The following is a 21,535-nucleotide window of genomic DNA, read 5'->3' on the forward strand; positions in this document are numbered from 1 at the left end:
CAAATTAATGTGTAAAATTGGATTATTACCACAAAGCTGTTCAGTCGTAGCTATCTAATCAGATCTTCTTTTGGGAGGATTTGATGTGAATTACTGACAAGCCTCAACAAACCCAAAGATGCTAACAGTATTTTGAGAAGTTGCTGCAGATTCCTTTGGCCACTGTATTTGTTAATTTCTTGCAATTTGAAGGTACAATTTGGGGTTTAAGGAAAAATCAGTTTTGTTCTTAAAAATGCATTTAAATTGTAAACGTCTTTTTAAACCTTTGAAGTGCCTATGATTCTATGTTAACTCGTTGCAGTCTGGTGTTAATGGGTACATATAACAGGTTTTTTTTAAGTTAGTATTTTATAAGCACAGACAATCCTAATGGTAACTTTTGTAGTCTTATAAATATAAACATCTATTGTAATTTGGGAACATAAAAGCGACTTAATAAATCATGTGGCCTAATATTGGGGGAAAAAAAAGAGTTCATGACCTGAGCTGAAGTCAGACGCTAAACCAACTGAGCCACCCAGGCACCCCTAAGTTTGCACAATTTTAAATGTTTTGAGTTAGTTAATATTATTTTACAAATCACGAGATCTTCACATGCAATGTACATTTCCGGCTTCTCTTCAAATATTGTAAAATTTCATAACAAGAGGTTCCTATTCTTACATGGGAAAATCGGCTGAAGTTGGGGAGAGACCACTTCCCTGTTCAATAACACAATTGCTCTCTGGTTTCCATTGCTCCCTTCTGTAATACACAGGATCTACTTTCTCATTTATGTTTCCTGTCTGGCCCCACAGACATTTGACTCATGTGATCTCTGTATCTGTCCATTTGGATCTGCAGATTTTAGTATCTTTGTTGGACTGGTCATTACCAGTCATTACACACTGGAGTTCTAAAACTTTCCTGCGTCCACATTTTGATTTGTGCATAAATTAATTTTGTTACAACTGAGCATATGAGCCATTACCTCCTTAAGCTGAGTGAATTGTATGACTTGCTATTGACTGAGGTATAATCTCTTATAAGTGACGGGTAAGAGTCATAGTGTAGGACCAAGAAAGATCATGATTATTGGAACACCTGAGAACTTTGCCTCATGAGTATATGAGGGCAACAAAAATGTCTATTCAAATAGCGATACAATAAATCCAAGAACTATGGATGCTTTGGTAGCCAGATATTTTTAAAACTGTTGATGTGTTTTTTTTATTTTTGCATTTCTTTGACAGTGACTTTCCCCATAATTTAGCCTCCATTGCCTTAAGAAGGATTAGGATTTTTACAACAGGAATACAGAGCCATTGTTTAACTCTTGAAGCGCATTTCAAAAGCAAGAGTCTCAAAAGCTGGGCGTGCAGTCAGGTTTTAACCAGATAAACAGAAACCCCTCTAAGAATTTACAGCAGAGAAGAATTACCATAGATAATTGGAATCATATGGGGTGCCTAGGTTAAGCATCTGACTTTTGATTTCAGCTTGGGTCATGATCTTGTGGTTTGTGAGTTCGAGCTCCCTCCACATTGGGCTCTATGGTGACAGCACAGAGTCTGCGTGGGATTCTCTCTCTCTCTCTCTCTCTCTCTCTCTCTCTGTCCTTCCCCCGCTCGCTCTCTCTCTCAAAAAAAAATTAAATTTAAATTAAAATTAAATTAAAAGATCATTGGATTCACAGGAGATGGAGGAAGGGAGAAACAAAAGAGAAGTTAAGTCACCCAGCAATGAACATCAGCAAAACTAGAGACAGAGGAGAAGACTATGCCGACAGGGAGCTAGGTCCACAGTGGAGTAAGGCAGCGCCTGCCAGAGACATAGCTAGGGGAGAGAGAAATAGACTTCTCCCTGCCCACCCAGCCCCACGTACTGCTAGTGTCTCCCAGGGGCTAACGCCAGCTAGAACCAGCTGCCATGAGGGCCTATAGGCATCAGGCTCCCAGACCAGAGAGGCATAGGGGCAGGGCAGGGAAAGACTGGAGGGCAAACAGGCCCAGAATCTGCACACCAACTATAAAGGCTGGCCATCTGAAATAGAACACAGTTTTGTTCTGCTTTGTTTTGTTTTTAAATTCTAAAACATTCTCTTTAAATCTCTAGATTCAAAGCATGGAGGGCTAAGTTTAGAGTTTTTAATATAAACCATAGGGTTTAGGACATGAGGTCATGGCAATTTCCTGTCACACAAAAGGGCAATAAAAATTCTTCCTGGCTTGGGAAGGGGAGCTTGGGGAAAAGGCTGAGGAGGAAGTACAGTGAATGGGGATAGGTGGGGATAAAGAGCTTTAAGCTTGAGATTCCTAGAGCTGGGGGCTCACATGCTATGTTCTGTATGAAACACTGGAAGGATGCCACCCTAGAGAATTTTCCACATCACACAGGAATGACAATAGAGTACAAATGGTGGGGTGGGGTGTTTAGGCACAGAAACAATCTGTGATTGTGGCCTTCTGTGGGTTTTCTGGGGTTGGGTGTGTCCCGGACAAGAACCAGAGGCTATGGCCTCCATGTGGGGTGCAAGACTGCTGAGATGTTACTGGCAATGACTGGATTCCAGCGGAGGATAGAGTGCACCTTGATCAGGAAGGCCAAGGAAGTACCCCCAGGCTTCCAAGCAGGTGCTGGCAGGACCACACAGCAGGTGCAAGCAGGTGCTGGCCAGTGGTGCACACAACAGAGAATATGTCACCTTTGGCCAGCAAGGCACAGAGGCCAGTAGAGTTGCAGGTGGGCCAGATGCTCCTCCCTACAATATAACACTGACTGTTTGCCACCTGCCACCTGTGCTCAGGGCACAGCACTGGGAACAAAATGCAGGAAGATTTAGAAAAGCCTAAATGTAGAGTTTGACTTTGAATTAAAAGGAAAAATAAATTTACTTTTGCCTTTCTAAGTTCTTAGCTAGAACCCATACAAAAAAGACAAATTAATAAGAGAAAACAGATTCTTGACATGTGTACCACACATGTAATATATGGGAGACCCCCTCCCCAGCAACTAGAAGGTCTGATTAGAACTTGACTTTATATAGTATCTCAGCAAATGAACAAAACGTTTAGAAAAGTGACAAGACACAGGAAAAGGAACTTGAGTCTCTTGGGGTGGCAAACTGTAGAGGCAAATATGTGGGAAACTAATGGTAGATAAAGTCTAGGTTGTAAAGTTTGTTATACAGGTTCCTCTGGAGACATCTCCAGGCTGACAGGGTCTAAAGTCTCCAGATAATAACTTTTGTCCTTCCTTTAGAGAGAGGAGGAGGGACACCTTTGTGAACGGATATCCTGTTTTAGGCAAATAGGGGGAGGGAACAGAGCTCTTCTTATATCTGCTTCTTAATTGCCTTCAGTTCAAAATAATCCTTCTGCCAAAATGGCATATTTAGTGGTGGGATATTCTGCCACACTTCGGGTGTTTTTGCAAAAGAGATGAGCTTTTATTTTTTTTTAATGTTTATTTATTTGTTATGAGAGAGCAAGATAGAGAGTGAGCGGGGGAGGGGCAGAGAGAAAGAGAGGGAGACAGAATCACAAGTAGGCTCCCCACTGTCAGCACAGAGCCGGATGCAGGACTTGAACCCAAAAACTGTGAGATCATGACCTGAGCTGAAATCAAGAGTCAGACACTTAACTGAGCTACCAAGGCACCCCAGAGATGAGCTTTTAAACTGGAGATGACTGAATTCTTTTAAAAGGGCAAAATGAAGTGTTTCCCACCACTTGTAGAAATGAGGGACTTTTTCTATTTTCATTGACAAATAAAAACAAATTACATTTCTTTCCATCTGAGTCATTATGACCATAAACTTCAAACATATTTCACGTGCAGGGTTTCAGGCAATTGTGCCTACTCTGAGTTTAAACACACAGACTCCACACTCACACACACACACACAGAACACAGGCACACGTGCATGTACATGCACATACACATCTGCATGCACACACACATACACACACTCTCACACACACACACACACACACACACACACACTACTTTTCAGCCCTTCAAAGGCCTTCTTTGTTTTAGTTGAATGGGCCTTTCCCTGAAGCAATGAGTGCCATTTCAATGAGTGAAGAATCACTGGGCAACATGATCATTTTTGGAAAGAAAACAAATCTTCATGTATACTTTCCAAGTAGCATACAAAATTCCAAATTCATTTCTTCTCTTAGTGAATTATCCACGGTCCCCACAAAGAAATTTACTCTCTTCTGATGTGCCCAGTTCAAGAAGGCTTCCGTGTAGAGTCTGAAATCTTTCTTTGCAAGCCCTCTAGGTTTACCTCAGTGGTCTTGATCTTAAGTAAAATCCTTACATTCCTCATCAGTGGCTTTCCTTCATTCTCCCATTGACCTCCAGCTCCCAGGGAGCTTTAGCCATGATGTAGACAGATCTCCTTTGGGAGGCAAGATTCAGGTAGGCTTTAGACAGGGACCCCAAGCAGAAGAGTGCAGAATGTGCATTACACAGCCCTGGGCATCATGTTTGTCCTGGTCCAAATGCATGTCCCCCACCATTAGTAGGATTGTGTATTGTGGCCCTCATTTCACACCAACAAGGCAAGTTGCTGTCTTTCCTTAAGAACAACAGAGGGGTGCCTGGGTGGCTCAGTCGGTTAAGTGTCTGACTTCAGTTTAGGTCATGATCTCACGGTCCATGAGTTTGAGCCCTGCGTCGGGCTGTGTGCTGACACCTCAAAGCCTGAAGCCTGCTTTGGATTCTGTGTGTGTGTGTCTCTCTGTCTCTCTCTCTATGCCCCTCCCCCACTCATGCTCTGTCTCTGTCTCAAAAATAAATGGACATTAAAAAAAATTTTTTTTAAAAGAACAACAGAAAGTGTGGGCTGATTCTTTAACCCAAAGCCCTCTTCTCCCTGCTAGAAGCAGTATCCTCCTTGGCTTGTGGCTGAGAAAAGGTTATAGGCACCTCTTAGTTAAGGCTCTTCCCAGACCAGTGTGACCTCCCCTTGTTTCCTCTCTGCCTCCCCAACATGCTCAGGTCTTCTCAGCTTTCATGTCACTAGCAATGGGCTCTCTTTCAAGCCTACCTATAAAATGTTGTCTCTCTCTCCCCAACGTCCCCTAGGCCTCCACTCTTACGGCCTGCCTTGTTTTATGATTTTGCTTAGTGCTTCATCTTTATCTCACTGAAAATAGTTTCAGTTTTTTTTTTTAACTATTCAGAGTCCAAGAAAGAAACTTTCTCTCCTTTCATCCACCCATTATCCTGTGTGTACCTCCACTTAGCACACCTGGTCTGTGTGCCCTGGGTTCCAGTTGCACTTAGGAACATGGATCCTGTCCAGGTCATGGAGGACCAACAATTCAGGCTCTCTTCATCTACCAAATACATCATAGTACCGTTTCTACTCTACTGAGGCTATCTGTGGCAGTGTAGCCCTTCTGCGGGGCTGTCTTTTTAAGGTCTTGAGTGGGAAATGGGGCATAAGCTCCTTCTGTTCTGATTACTGACCCACACTCCATCAACTTGTTCTCCCACTGCAGGTCTGACTGCTCCCAGAAGATGCTGGAAACAGGTCCCTTCAGACATTTTAATTCTCTTGCTCTCCTCTCCCTCTTTCTCTGATTCCTCTCCCTAGCCCAGGAAGTTTCTTTGATTTTCCAGCCTGGGGGCTGAAGAACTGCCTCTGCGTCATAGAGTGTATTGTTCTCTACTCTCTGGTTAATTTTTATGAAGCCTCACTCTGATCCTCCAATCTGATTCAGACTTTGGAACCAAGCCCTCTTTGAATTCAAAACAAAGCCATTTCTATGTAAAGGCTTGGTTCATACAAATCCAAAATGCTGTGACTTCAGACTCTTTTGCCAGGTGTGAATTTAAAAATCCATTCAGCCCTTCAATTAAATTATTTGAATTATTTTTTTGTAGGTGGTATTTGCCCTCATCAAACAACGAATGCCATTATCCAGCTAGTGGAGAAGTGTAGAATGATTTTTGAAGACAAGTCCAAGGTTAAAATCTCCAAATATTATTTCAGTACACCTTTACAGACATTGTTATACTTTGAAACTATTGCTAATTGTATAGTTTTGTTTTGATCCTTTCTATTTCTTTTTTTTTTTTTTTTTAATTTTTTTTTTCAACGTTTATTTATTTTTGGGACAGAGCGAGACAGAGCATGAATGGGGGAGGGGCAGAGAGAGAGGGAGACACAGAATCGGAAACAGGCTCCAGTCTCCGAGCCATCAGCCCAGAGCCTGACGCGGGGCTCGAACTCACGGACCGCGAGATCGTGACCTGGCTGAAGTCGGACGCTCAACCAACTGCGCCACCCAGGCGCCCCAATCCTTTCTATTTCTTCAAGAAGGACAACATGACTTTTAAAATACTTGATGAACCACTTTTTTACTACCATGTCTTGCAAAGCCACTATAGAAAGATGGTGTTAAACAGAATCATGATTTAAAGGCTTTATCAAAATTTCTGGACTTAAGAGATTTCCTTATCACATTTGGTTATTCTGACTTATTTAAGATCTCTTTATACTCTGGTAGTAGAGAGAATCTCTACTTAAACTGGGGGATCATTTTCATAGGAAAGACACAGATTTATTGGATTAAAATTTGTTTTGGTAAATTTATGAGGAAACAGAATAAATTTAAGACTTATTTACCAGCCTGTCACTTTGGATCTCCACTTTGGTCATAATGTTTAGTTATTGCTTGAGAATAAGATTTGAAAAAGAATGACCTGTTTTTTCTTCAAAGGGGTATTTAAATAAGCCATGTAACCCTTTGTACTGAAAAACCAGATAATAAAGCTCTGACCTAAATCTCATAAATCTCCTGACCCTAGATTTTCTCCATTTAGTATTTGTGACTGGTCTTGATTTCTTCAAGGGGCATAACCTAATATTGATGAAGGGATACTGTGTTCTTAAAATACTTTTTAAAGAATCTTTTCACCCTATACAGTTAATGAGGAAATTATTTACCAAAGTCTTGCAAACATTTTTGTTTGCAGTATTCCACAGTTTATATCTGTCTCCTTAGACTATAGACTAACAACATTCTTAAATAATGAAGCATTTGAATTTCTAGGTATATATATTTAAAATTTTTACTTATTTATAGAATGCATGCACATACATGTGCATGCATGAGTGAGTGAGGGGCAGAGAGGGAGGAAGAGAGAGAGAATCCCAAGCAGGATCCACATGGTCACCCAGAGGCTGATGTGAAGCTCGATTCCACAAACTATGAGATCATGACCTGAGCCAAATCAAGAGTTGGACACTTAACCAACTGAGCCACCACAGTGCCCCAAATTTCTAGCTATATAAATAGCCACTTAGTGCAAAGATATCTAGGCAATTTGAAAAGAGTAGATACATCAACTGAAAGATAGCCTTCTACTTCCCTTCTTTGGGTTCTAATGTCTTCACAGAATTCCCTTACCAGCAAATCTCTTTATCTTTCATTAAAGAGTTAGCTCCTGTATGAGAAATATTCTTAAAAAAGGCAATCTATTACCTTCTGAAAGGAAACAGGGTTATTTTACCTATAGTGTATTTAGTTAAAGTTCCACTCTCAAAATTATCCACCGAAAAGAAATGGTCTACTTTATTACTAACTGCGTAGTATATCTCTTTCCTCAAAGTAATATTAGTCCATAGTTTTAAAAATATTGTATAATTATTAAAGGCATATAAGAAAAACAAAAATCCTCTGCCCTCTTTCATCTTGTTCTGTTCCTTGGATGTAACTCTTAATTCTTTTATTCTTCTAACATTTACTTTCATATTTCCAAATAACATGCAAACTTTGCTATTTATTCATCAATTATAGAGATTATCTAAATTATCCATTATTATGGTAGAAAAAGAATTACACTCCCTTACTCTCTCCCAATCTATCCTTCCAATACAGTGTTTTCAGAAACTCTGGTTAAATCCATTGTTAGTATTTTACATTATTGACTGCAATACTGTGATACACACATGCACACACACATATGATGTATATATATTTACATATATTTTTTTCATATGTATTTCAAGCAATATGAATGAGTAGTGCTTGTTGGTTGGTAGTCTTCACTCTAGGACAATCAAATGGCCAGCTGCCTTTTTCTTTGACACAGACATTTTTTTCCTGAGGCTGTCCATCCTTCCATCTCCTGCCAGTGTTTATAAAACTGGTTATTGTTATTCTGAAACTCAGCAGGGGGAAGAGAAAGAGGTTTTATCTTTAAGTGTGTAGAAAATCACTTTTCCTTGTTTCAAATACCATCTCATACTTGCTTTGCTATATTCCTGATGTCCTCAAGTCCAGAAGCTGTGATCCCATTTCTCCAAAGCGTCCCTTCTGTTGTAAATGTTGGGGTGGGGAGGGCCTGACTACTTGAAGTGTGAATGGCAACCTGGCATTCTGTTACTTACACATACTTTCAACAATCCGTCTGCTTTTGTTCCTCACACACACACACACACACACACACACACACACATACAAACACACACACACACACAAATACACACATACACACCTTACCCTCTGCCTTCTGAGGTACGTGGTACTTTTAATTTCTGAGCATTTCCCAGGGTTTTGTGGAGATGGAAAGGGAATCAGTTCACTTTCCATCAGTAGCGTCCTCTATAGGTACTACTTCATCTTAAAATTCTAAGCCTGCTGATTACATTAAGCATGTCACCAGGTGGGGAGAGATAGGAATTTGTCTTCAAATAAGCAATAAGTGAAGCATCAGTTGTGTTGGTTTCTTTGCATAAATGTGATTAGAAATCACACTTTGCATTTAACCAGAATTTATATTCTAATATAAGAGTTCTAATAGAGGAGTTCTGTCTAGGTATGACATGTAATTTTTTAGACAAGTAAGTCTTGATAGATAAGAAAGGAACTTTGAAGAAGCACTTGCCAAAAGCCCTAACAGGACAATGAGCTTGCACTATGGGTGAGGTCAAGGAACCTTGACTTTAACCTTTGAAACATTATAGTAACCCCAGGAACATGTGAGAGCAACGGCTGAACTCTGTGTTAGGAGAAAATTGAGGTAGTAAAAAAGAGTTTCAGGCCAGGATTAACTCTGATGATCTAATTCTATCCTTAGCTAGGAAGTTTTAGAGATGCCTGTCCTGGACACCAGGGATCCAGGTAGGAAGTATGACCAATCAATCTATACTTACTCTGTGCTCTTTTCCTTCCTAGTGAATTGCCAGTAGGCACAGTTAGTTTAGATTGATGTAGCTACCAGGTGGAACTTTTACACCAAAATACCCAAAGTCAAATGGAATCTATCATTAATATGGCCTCCAGGATTGTTACATGTTTATTCCCATTCCTACATGAAGATAAGTTTCTTCCATTCTTATATGAAGACAAGTTCAGGACATATGGATTTTTAATTTTTCAGAGCCTGAAGTTAATCATCAAACCAAAATATTCCTTGTGTGTTTTTCTCTGACCTCTCATTTATATAAATATTAAATGCAGAATAAAATAATGAGCTATAAAAGATTACTAAGACTTATCATTTCCTTTTATTTGAAGATAATCTTCAAACCCCAAATAATAAGTAAATCCTACTCTTTAAATCCTAAAAACGCTGGGGGATATCTTAGATGGTGAGTGGGCCTTTTCTGATAAAACGCTAAAGATAGTCTTAGAGTGGTAAAGGCAATCTGACACAATCATTTATTGGAAGAATAAAATTCTAATATAGTTAAAATAAAGCTCCGATTTCAAGGTGAAAAATGGATAACCACAGCAGTGAGTTTACTGAGGTGACAATATAACGTTTATCACAGCTCATAGTGGGCATGGTTTTTCCAAGAATGGGGCTTCCTAGAAGATTTACACACAACTCAAGCACGGAAGGCAAAAATGCTCAAACAAAGATCTTGAAGAGTCCTACATTGTCTTTTGTGTGACCTAAAGCAATTACACAGGATTTTTGTTTTGTTTTTTTTAATATGAAATTTATTGTCAAATTGGTTTCCATACAACACCCAGTGCTCATCCCAACAGGTGCCCTCCTCAATGCCCATCACCCACTTCCCCCCCCATCAACCCTCAGTTTATTCTCAGTATTTAAGAGTCTTTTATGGTTTGCCTCCTTCCCTCTCTGTAACTTCCCCCCCTTTCCCCTCCCCCCTGGTGTTCTGTTAAGTTTCTCAGGATCCATATATGAGTGAAAATATATGTTATCTGTCTTTCTCTGCCTGACTTATTTCACTTAGCATGATACTCTCCAGTTCCATCCACATTGCTACAAATGGCCAGATTTCATTCTTTCTCATTTCCAAGTAGTATTCCATTGTATATATAAACCACATCTTCTTTATCCATTTGTCAGTTGATGGAGATTTAGGCTCTTTCCATAATTTGGCTATTGTTGAAAGTGCTGTTATATATATTGGGGTACAAGTGCCCCTATGCATCAGCACTCCTGTATCCCTTGGGTAAATTCCTAGCAGTGCTATTGCTGGGTCATAGGGTAGATCTATTTTTAATTGTTTGAGGAACCTCCACACTGTTTTTCAAAGTGGCTGCACCAGTTTGCATTCCCACCAACAGTGCAAGAGGGTTCCCTTTTCTCCATATCCTCTCCAGCATCTATAGTCTCCTGATTTGTTCATTTTAGCCGCTCTGACTGGCGTGAGGTGGTATCTCAGTGTGGTTTTGATGTGTATTTCCCTGATGAGGAGTGACGTAGAGCATCTCTTCATGTGCCTGTTGGCCATCTGGATGTCTTCTTTAGAAAAGTGTCTATTCATGTCTTCTGCCCATTTCTTCACTGGATTATTTGTTTTTTGGGTGTGGAGTTTGGTGAGTTCTTTATAGATTTTGGATATTAGCCCTTTGTCTGACAAGTCATTTGCAAATATCTTTTCCCATTCTGTTAGTTACCTTTTAGTTTTGTTGATTGTTTCCTTTGCAGTGCAGAAGCTTTTTATCTTCATGAGGTCCCAATAGCTCATTTTTGCTTTTAATTCCCTTGCCTTTGGAGATGTAACAAGTAAGAAATTGCTGCGGCTGAAGTCAGAGAGGTTTTTTCCTACTTTCTCCTCTAGGGTTTGGTTGGTTTCACGTCTCACATTCAGGTCCTTCATGCATTTTGAGTTTATTTTTGTGAATGGTGTAAGAAAGTGGTCTAGTTTCATTCTTCTGCATGTTGCTGTCCAGTTCTCCCAGCACCATATGTTAAACAGACTGCCTTTTTTTCCACTGGATATTCTTTCCTGCTTTGTCAAAGATTAGTTGGCCATACTTTTGTGGGTCCAATTCTGGAGTCTCTATTCTATTCCATTGGTCTATGTGTCTGTTTTTGTGCCAGTACCATGCTGTCTTGATGATTACAGCTTTGAGGTAGAGGCTAAAGTCTGGGATTGTGATGCCTCCTGCTTTGGTCTTCTTCTTCAATATTACTTTGGCTATTCAGGGTCTTTTGTGGTTCCATACAAATTTTCAGATTGTTTGTTCTAGCTTCGAGAAGAATGCTGGTGCAATTTTGATTAGGATTGCATTGAATGTGTAGATAGCTTTGGGTAGTATTGACATTTTAACAATATTTATTCTTCCAATCCATGAGCATGGAATGGTTTTTCCATTTCTTTGTATCTTCTTCAATTTCCTTCATAAGCTTTCTATAGTTTTCAGCATACAGATCTCTTATATCTTTGGTTAGATTTATTCCTAGGTATTTTATGCTTCTTGGTGCAATTGTGAATGGGATCAGTTTCTTTATTTGTCTTTCTGTTGCTTCATTATTAGTGTATAAGAATGCAACTGATTTCTGTACATTAATTTTGTATCCTGCGACTTTGCAGAATTCATGTATCAGTTCTAGCAGACTTTTGGTAAAGTCTATTGGGTTTTCCATGTATAGTATCAGTCATCTGCAAAAAGTCAAAGCTTGACTTCATCTTTGCCAATTTTGATGCCTTTGATTTCCTTTTGTTGTCTGATTGCCGATGCTAGAATTTCCAACACTATGTTAAACAACAGCAGTGAGAGTGGACATCCCTGTTGTGTTCTTGATCTCAGGAGGAAAACTCTCAGTTTTTCCCCATTGAGGATGAGAGTAGCTGTGGGCTTTTCATAAATGGCTTTTATGAGGTTTAAGTATGTTTCTTCTATCCCCACTTTCTCGAAGGTTTTTATCAAGAAAGGATGCTGAATTCTGTCAAATGCTTTTTCTGCATCGATTGACAGGATCATATGGTTCTTATCTTTTCTTTTATTAATGTGATGTATCACATTGATTGATTTGCGAATGTTGAACCAGCCCTGCATCCCAGGGATGAATCCCACTTGATCATGGTGAATAATTCTTTTTATATGCTGTTGAATTCAATTTGCTAGTATCTTGTTGAGAATTTTTGCATCCATATTCATCAGGGATATTGGCCTGTAGTTCTCTTTTTTTGCTGGGTCTCTGTCTGGCTTGGGAATCAAAGTAATGGTGGCTTCATAGAATGAGTCTGGAAGTTTTCTTTCCCTTTCTATTTTTTGGAACAGCTTGAGAAGGATAGGTATTATCTCTGCTTTAAATGTCTGGTAGAGTTCCCCAGGGGAAGCCATCTGGTCCTGGACTCTTATTTGTTGGGAGATTTTTGATAACTAATTCAATTTCTTCACTGGTTATGGGTCTGTTTAGGAAGAACATTTTCTATTTCTTCCTGTTTGAGTTTTGGAAGTATGTGCAAGGCTAGGAATTTGTCCATTTCTTCCAGGTTGTCCAGTTTGTTGGCATATAATTTTTCATAGTATTCCCTGATAATTGCTTATATTTCTGAGGGATTGGTTGTAATAATCCCATTTCCATTCATGGTTTTATCTGTTTGGGTCCTCTCCCTTTTCTTTTTGAGAAGCCTGGCTAGACGTTTATCAATTTTGTTTATTTTTTCAAAAAACCAACTCTTGGTTTCATTGATCTGCTCTATTGTTTTTTTAGATTCTATATTGTTTATTTCTGCTCTGATCTTTATTATTTCTCTTCTTCTGATGGTTTTGTGGTGTCTTTGCTGTTCTGCTTCTATTTCCTTTAGGTGTGCTGTTAGATTTTGTATTTAGGATTTTTTCTTGTTTCTTGAGATAGGCCTGGGTTGCAACGTATCTTCCCCCTCAGGACTGCCTTTGCTTCATCCCAAAGCATTTGGATTGTTGTATTTTCATTTTCATTTGTTTCCATATATTTTTAAATTTCTTCTCTAATTGCCTGGTTGACCCATTCATTTTTAGTAGGATGTTCTTTAACCTCCATGCTTTTGGAGTTTTTCCAGACTTTTTCCTGTGGTTGATTTCAAGTTTCATAGCATTGTGGTCTGAAGTTATGCATGGTATGACCTCAATTCTTTTATACTTATGAAGGGCTGTTTTGTGACCCAGTATGTGATCTATCTTGGAGAATGTTCCATGTGCACTCGAGAAGAAGGTATATTCTGTTGCTTTGGGATGCAGAGTTCTAAATATATCTGTCAAGTCCATCTGATCCAATGTATCATTCAGGGCCCTTGTTTCTTTATTGATCCTGTGTCTAGATGATCTATCCATTACTGTAAGTGGAGTATTAAAGTCTCCTGCAATTACCACATTCTTATCAATAATGTTGCTTATGTTTGTGATTAATTGTTTTATATATTTGGGTGTCTCTGAATTCGGGGCATAGACATTTATAATTGTTAGCTCTTCCTGATGGATAGACCCTGTAATTATTATATAATGCCCTTCTTCATCTCTTGTTACAACCTTTAATTTAAAGTCAAGTTTGTCTGATATAAGTATGGCTACTCCAGCTTTCTTTTGACTTCCAGTAGCATGATAGATAGTTCTCCATCCCCTCACTTTCAATCTGAAGGTGTCTTCAGGTCTAAAAGGAGTCTCTTATAGACAGCAAATAGATGGGTCTTTTTTTTTTTATCCATTTTGATACCCTATGTCTTTTGGTTGGAGCATTTAGTCCATTTACCTTCAGTGTTATTATTGAAAGATGTGGGTTTAGAGTCATTGTGATATCTGTAGGTTTCATGCTTGTAGTGATGTCTCTGGTACTTTGTGGCCCCTGCAACACTTCACTCACAGAATCCCCCTTAGGATCTCTTGTAGGGCTGGTTTAGTGTTGATGAATTCCTTCAGTTTTTGTTTGTTTGGGAAGACTTTTATCTCTCAAAGAAGATCATCAAAGATCTCACCAAAAGAAGAGGGTGGAGGTGGTGCTGATGGAAAAGCACATGTAAAAAGATAAATGACAGGAGCTGGTGGGGGGGTGGGGGGTGGCGGGAATAAACATTGATTAGGCAGAGAGACTAAAAGGAAAATAAAGAGACAGGAAAATAAAGAAGGAGGCAGGGAAAACGAAACATAGTTAAAATTATCCAGAGAGAGAAACCAGATGGTTTGATTATTCCAGAGAGAGAGAAAGGAGTGTAAAGAAGTGTGGAACATGCAATAAGACAATGGATTAAATATGCCTGTTTAGACAGACCAGAGTAACCAGCCTAGGGGAGGGAAGAGATAAGGAGGAGAAATGAGGGGGGGGGGGGGGAAGGGAGTGGGAGGAGAATATGTCTATATATCCAGAACTGACCTAGAGTTAATCCAGGCAATGCTGCTTGTCAGGAGGAGCTGTCACAGGGTCTGTGCCGCTTTGGTGGATATGCAGTTACCCAGTGCAAGGGGGGGCGTGGTTTGGCGTAATCTGAACCCACCTCCACTATGGACCTGGGAGTGATCTCTGAGGCCCCGCCTTGGTGGTGGTGGTGAGGGTGCGGAATGGTGATCCCCCAGTCTCTTCTCCAAGGAGCCAGACCCGGTGGACTCAGTTTGAGTCGTCCTCACTGTGCCCCGGGCGCAGATGGGGCGGTCCTTCTCTCTCTGCAAACTCCCCTGACCCTGCGCTTGGCTAGGATTCAAAGTCCCACTCTGTGCGCTCTGGCACTGGGGAAACACCTCTCAGTGCCGAGATATGTGGTCCCGGCTGGCTTTGTCTGTGCCACCGCACTTCATGGAGGACCGCCTCCTCCTACTGTGGACTGAGCCACTCTGCTGCTCTCGCGAGCCCCCGGGGTGGTGGACGGTGGACGCAGGCAGGCTTTGTCTTTTTCCACAGCACTCCAGGGAAACGGCGGCCTTATCTTCCTGCAGACTGAGCCCTCGGCCCAGCCACTGCGCGGAGGGGGAGGCGGGCGGTGGACGCAGCCAGGTTCTGTACTATCGTGCAGCCCTCCAGGGAGGGAACCAATTTCTCCAGCTGCAGACTGAGCCCCTGACCTACCACCGCACCCAGGGCTAGCTTCCCTCCTCCCCAGTTGTGCGAACAGGGAGCTGGCCCCAGTCCGAAGAAAGCCCCGCAGTTAGAGATCGGATCCCTGTCAGTCTCAGTCCGAGGTCTTTCTCCTGTCCAGATACGGTCCTGCACTTCCCTAGACACTCTTTCTCTTCCCTTTGTCTCTCCGCAAAAGGGGGTCCCTTCCCTCCGTGCCCATGCGGTCTTTTTTATCTTCCCCAGTTCGCAGTCACCCACCTATCTTTTTTCCAGCTTTCCCATTTTCTTCCGAGTAGATTCAGTCTCTTTTCGTCCCAGGCTCTGGTGTTCAAAGTCCTTTGGCTTCTACACTTCGTTGAGAGATGCGGGACATACGGATTCCCCCTACTTCTCAGCCATGTTGGCCGCCTCCTTCCCAAAATTACACAGGATTTTTTAATCTCAGTTGCCTAATCTGTAAAATGGGAAGCCTACCTCACAGTGGTGTTGTAAAGGTTAAAAGAGTAAAACGTTTAAATGAGTGTCTGACGTAGTGTAAATGTTAGCAATTATCACTTCACACATAAGGAAACAGACAAATGCTTAAAAAAGAAAAAAAAAAGTCAAAATTAGCTAAAAGCCAAACAGCCAGGGCCTCTCCCTCTGGTTCTAAATTGTATTTCAATTCAGGAAATTCCAGGATTGCATCAGCCCAAAGAGATAACTGCCTGTCATCTCATACTTTGCCAGCACGTGATGCTTTTTGTACATTAGTCCACTATTCTAATGTGAGTCACGCATGTGAGCTGCACTTACTTCTGCAAATGGAATAAAATGTTTCATCGAGCTACAGGAACTGCCTGTTCTCCCATTTTCTCACCTCTAACCTGAAAATCATGTGGGATTTACTCTCTAAATTCAACTCTACAGTTAACTCCAAATTATCCATGCTAGTAGAGGGAAAGAAAGACAGATGGTTATGAAGGATGATTGCCTCACAAATCCCTCATAATTTATGACTTTTGTGTTTAGGATTCATATTTGAGAATTGATGTCTGCATGTTTTGGAAACAAAACTTCAAGCAAAATAACTCTTGCTGGAAAACTGACCTCAAAGAAGCCAAAAAATGTATCCCATTCTCCATTCCAGAACCCAGTTTTCCTCTTCTGAGCTAAGAGGCACCATAGCATCTAAATGAGGGGAACCACTAGCATGGTCGTTCACTCCGTGGGGTGTTTGGCTCACCCCCTTCCTGGGGAGGAGGAAGATGTTTCATCATTCCTGACAGCTGAAGCTAATTGTGAATACAGCCTCAATCTTTTTATCATTCTAGAAGATTGTATGTGATAGAAAGAACTAACAAAGAAAATAATGAATCATCTGGGAGTTTAAATAGGTTTTTTTTTTTTAATGCACAAATAGTATAGTTTATGCAATACGTAGAAATCAGCTCTTTGGCAGACTAGCCCTGTGTAAATTAGCTGATAAATGAGTCAAAAAAAAAAAAAAAAAAAAAAAAGAAGAGGAAGGAAGGAAAGAAAGAATAAGACTTTATATCAATGGTATATAAAACACACACTCACACTCACACACACCCCACACATACATGTATGCAGATTCATTGAGTTGTAGTTTTTTTAAAACAAGCTGTATGCCCAACATGGGGCTCTAACTCACAATCCCAGAGATCAAGATTTGCATGCTCTATTGACTGAGCAGCCAGGTGCCCTTGAATTGTAATTTTTAAAAAGAACTCTACTGTGTGGTAAAACTTGAATTATAATTTTCAGTAAATTCCATGCCACCTTCATATTTAAGTTCTACACGTGAGCTATAGCAAAGTTTAACTCGGCAACCTCAAGTGTTCAAACATTTTTAATGTTGAATTTAGATTAGAAATGCTTGCCTGAACATGCAGTTTCTAAAATAGAAGATGATGTATCCTCTATGAATTTGTATGCCCCACTTCATTATCTCTTGCTCCAGAACATAAATTCATGGAGAATGGTTCCATAATGAGTTAGTCAGCCAACCCAGTCTCTTTGACTTGAGCTTAGATGACTATATTTCCTCTAAATACATACTTTGCTGTTGTCAGCCAGGAATGCTGGATTTGAGTGGGAGTTTCTCTTCACATTCGGGAGCCATCCCAGAGCCAGTTTTTCATTTTTTTTCCCTCTGTATTTTCAACCTGCACTGCCTTTTTTTATTTCAAAAATGGAGATATTTTGGTCAGTTAATAGTTGACAAGGGAGCCAAGAGGACTCAATGGCGAAAGGATAGTCTCCTCAGTAAATGGTTCCAGGAAAACTGGATAACCTCATGTGGAAGAATGATGTTGTATCCCTATCTTATAGGACTCACAAAAATAATCCAAAATGGATTTAAGATTTATGTAAGACCAGAAATTGTCAAATTCCTAGAAGGAAAACTAGGGGAAAAACTCCTTGACATTGCTTTTGGCAAAGGCTTTTTGGCTATGACATCAAAAGCACAGACAACAAAAGCAAAAACAAACAAGTGAAACTATCAAACTAAAAACCTACACAGAAAAATGAACAATCAGCAAAATAAAAGGGCAACCTACAGAGTGGTAGAAAATATTTTCAAACCATCTATCTGATAAGGTGTTAATATCCAAAATATATAATGAGCTTCTACAATCAATAGGAAAAAACCCTAATAATCCAATTTCTAAAAATGGCCAAGGGACTTAAGTAGAACATTTTCTGAAAGAAAATATATAAATGGTCAAAAAGTATGTGCAAAGACGCTCAGCATCACTATACCAAGTACATCAGGGAAATGCAAATCAGAACCACAATGAAGTATAACCTGACACCTGTTAGAATGTCTATTCTCAAAAAGACAAGACACAAGTGTTTGTGAAGCTGTGGAGAAAAGGGGGACCCTTGTGCACTCTTGGTGGGAATGCAGATTGGTACAGCCACTATGGGAAACAGTATGGGGTTTCCTCAAAAAAATAAAAAATACAGCTACCATATGATGCAACAATCCCATTCCTGGGTGTATATCCAAAGGAAATGAAAACACTGTCTTAAGAGATATGTGCATCCCTATGTTCATTGCAGCACTATTTACAATAGCCAGCCATGGAAACAACCTGTGTCCATCAATGGATGAATGGATAAAGAAAATGTGAGCATGATAGGTAGATAGATAGATACATAGATAGAGATTCAACCACAAAAAAGAAGGAAATCCTGCCTTTTGTTATGACATAGAAAAACCTTGAGGGTATCAGGCTAAGTGAAATAAGTTAGAGAAAGACAAGTACTGTATGTTCTCATTTATATGCAGAATCTGAAAATCCAAACTCATAGAAATAGAGAATAGAATGGTGGCTGACAGGGGGTGGGATGGTGGTGAGGGGTGGGCAAAATGTGATGTTGGTCAAAGGGTACAAACTATCAGCTATAAGATGAATAAGTTCTGGGGAACTAATGTACATGACAGTGAATATAATTAACAACATTCTATTATATATTTGGAAGACCTTAAGTGACATCTCCATACACATACAAAATGATAATTATGTGAAGGGATGGAGGTGTTAACTAACCTTATGGCAGTAATAATTTTGTAATATATACATGTATCAAATCATCACATGGTACATCTTAAATTTACATATGTTATATGGCAACAATATCTCAAAAAGCTGGAAAACAAACAAAAACAAAATGGGGATAGTTTTATTTTAAAAGAAATAGATACCTATGGTTGAAAAAAATGCTACAGATGTGTACTCTGCTCCTCAGTGATAACTCTGTGTGTAAATGTTTGAATTTCAATGAATATATAATTTGTTAATAAGTTTAATCATAATCTACACATAAGGAAACTAATTTTTTCCCCTGCAATGTATCATGGCCATCTTGCCTTTTAGGATTTATACAAAAGCCTTAAGTGGTTGTAAGGGTTAAGTGACTCTAAAACCTGACTTTGAAATTAGAATTACCTGGAACACTTTTTAAAAATATAAATAATGGTGGCACAAAAACAGACACATAGACCAATGGAATAGAATAGAAACCCCAGAACTAGACCCACAAACGTATGGCCAACTCATCTTTGACAAAGCAGGAAAGAACATCCAATGGAAAAAAGACAGCCTCTTTAACAAACGGTGCTGGGAGAACTGGACAGCAACATGCAGAAGGTTGAAACTAGACCACTTTCTCACACCATTCACAAAAATAAACTCAAAATGGATAAAGGACCTAAATGTGAGACAGGAAACCATCAAAACCTTAGAGGAGAAAGCAGGAAAAGACCTCTCTGACCTCAGCCGTAGCAATCTCTTACTCGACACATCCCCAAAGGCAAGGCAATTAAAAGCAAAAGTGAATTACTGGGACCTTATGAAGATAAAAAGCTTCTGCACAGCAAAGGAAACAACCAACAAAACTAAAAGGCAACCAACGGAATGGGAAAAGATACTCGCAAATGACATATCGGACAAAGGGCTAGTATCCAAAATCTATAAAGAACTCACCAAACTCCACACCCGAAAAACAAATAACCCAGTGAAGAAATGGGCAGAAAACATGAATAGACACTTCTCTAAAGAAGACATCCGGATGGCCAACAGGCACATGAAAAGATGTTCAGCGTCGCTCCTTATCAGGGAAATACAAATCAACACCACACTCAGGTATCACCTCACGCCAGTCAGAGTGGCCAAAATGAACAAATCAGGAGACTATAGATGCTGGAGAGGATGTGGAGAAACGGGAACCCTCTTGCACTGTTGGTGGGAATGCAAATTGGTGCAGCCGCTCTGGAAAGCAGTGTGGAGGTTCCTCAGAAAATTAAAAATAGACCTACCCTATGACCCAGCAATAGCACTGCTAGGGATTTATCCAAGGGATACAGGAGTACTGATGCATAGGGCCACTTGTACCCCAATGTTCATAGCAGCACTCTCAACAATAGCCAAATTATGGAAAGAGCCTAAATGTCCATCAACTGATGAATGGATAAAGAAATTGTGGTTTATATACACAATGGAATATTACGTGGCAATGAGAAAAAATGAAATATGGCCTTTTGTAGCAACGTGGATGGAACTGGAGAGTGTGATGCTAAGTGAAATAAGCCATACAGAGAAAGACAGATACCATATGGTTTCACTCTTATGTGGATCCTGAGAAACTTAACAGGAACCCATGGGGGAGGGGAGGGAAAAAAAAAAAAGAGGTTAGAGTGGGAGAGAGCCAAAGCATAAGAGACTGTTAAAAACTGAGAACAAACTGAGGGTTGATGGGGGGTGGGAGGGAGGAGAGGGTGGGTGATGGGTATTGAGGAGGGCACCTTTTGGGATGAGCACTGGGTGTTGTATGGAAACCAATTTGTCAATAAATTTCATAAAAAAAATTTAAAAAAATTAAAAATATATATATAAATAATGGGCCTCGCTTTAGACCAAATAATCAGAATCTCTGAAGGTGGGTCCTCAAATCATGATTTTTTAAAACGTACTTCTAGTGATTCAAATGTGCAGCCAGGGTTGACAATCCCTGGTCAATATTATTAAAAACAGAGACAGGGAAGGGTGCCTTACTAGCTCCGTCAGTTAAGTGACTTTGGCTCAGGGCATGATCTCACAGTTTATGAGTTTGAGCCACACATCAGGCTCTGCACTGACAGCATGGAGACAGCTTAGGATTCTCTCTCTCCCTCTCTCTCTGCCCTTGCCTCTCTCTTTCTTTCTCAAAATAAATAAATAAGCTTTTAAAAAAAACAGAAATAGGGGTGCCTGGGTGGCTCAGCTGGTTAAGCATCTGACTCTTGATTTTGGCTCAGGTCATGATCTCACAGCCATGAGATTGAGCCCCAAGTATCTATGCCCAGCATGGAGCCTGCTTAAGATTCTCTCTGTTTGTGTCCCTCTGCCCCTGCCCTGCTGTCTCCCTCCATCTCTCTCAAAAATAAAACAAAACAAAGACACATAAAAACAAATGAAGAGGAGAAATGGGCCCATAAATACAAAGAACAAACTTGCCAAAGGAGAGCAGGGGTCTGGGGATGGGCAAAATGGGTGAAGGGGAGCAGGAAATACAGGTTTTCAGTTATGAAATGAATAAATCACAAGGATAAAAGGTACAGCATAGAAACACTGTCAATGGTATTATAATTCTAATAGTGTTATATGGTGACAAATGGTAGCTACATTCATGGAGAATACAGCATAATATGTAGACTTGCACAAAATAATTCATAGATTCAAATTGCTGTGTTGGATACCTGAAATTAATGTTCCATTGTGTGTCAACTATACTTCAATAA

Source organism: Felis catus, chromosome B3 (assembly GCF_018350175.1).
Source record: "Felis catus isolate Fca126 chromosome B3, F.catus_Fca126_mat1.0, whole genome shotgun sequence".
Taxonomy (NCBI): Eukaryota; Metazoa; Chordata; class Mammalia; order Carnivora; family Felidae; genus Felis; species Felis catus.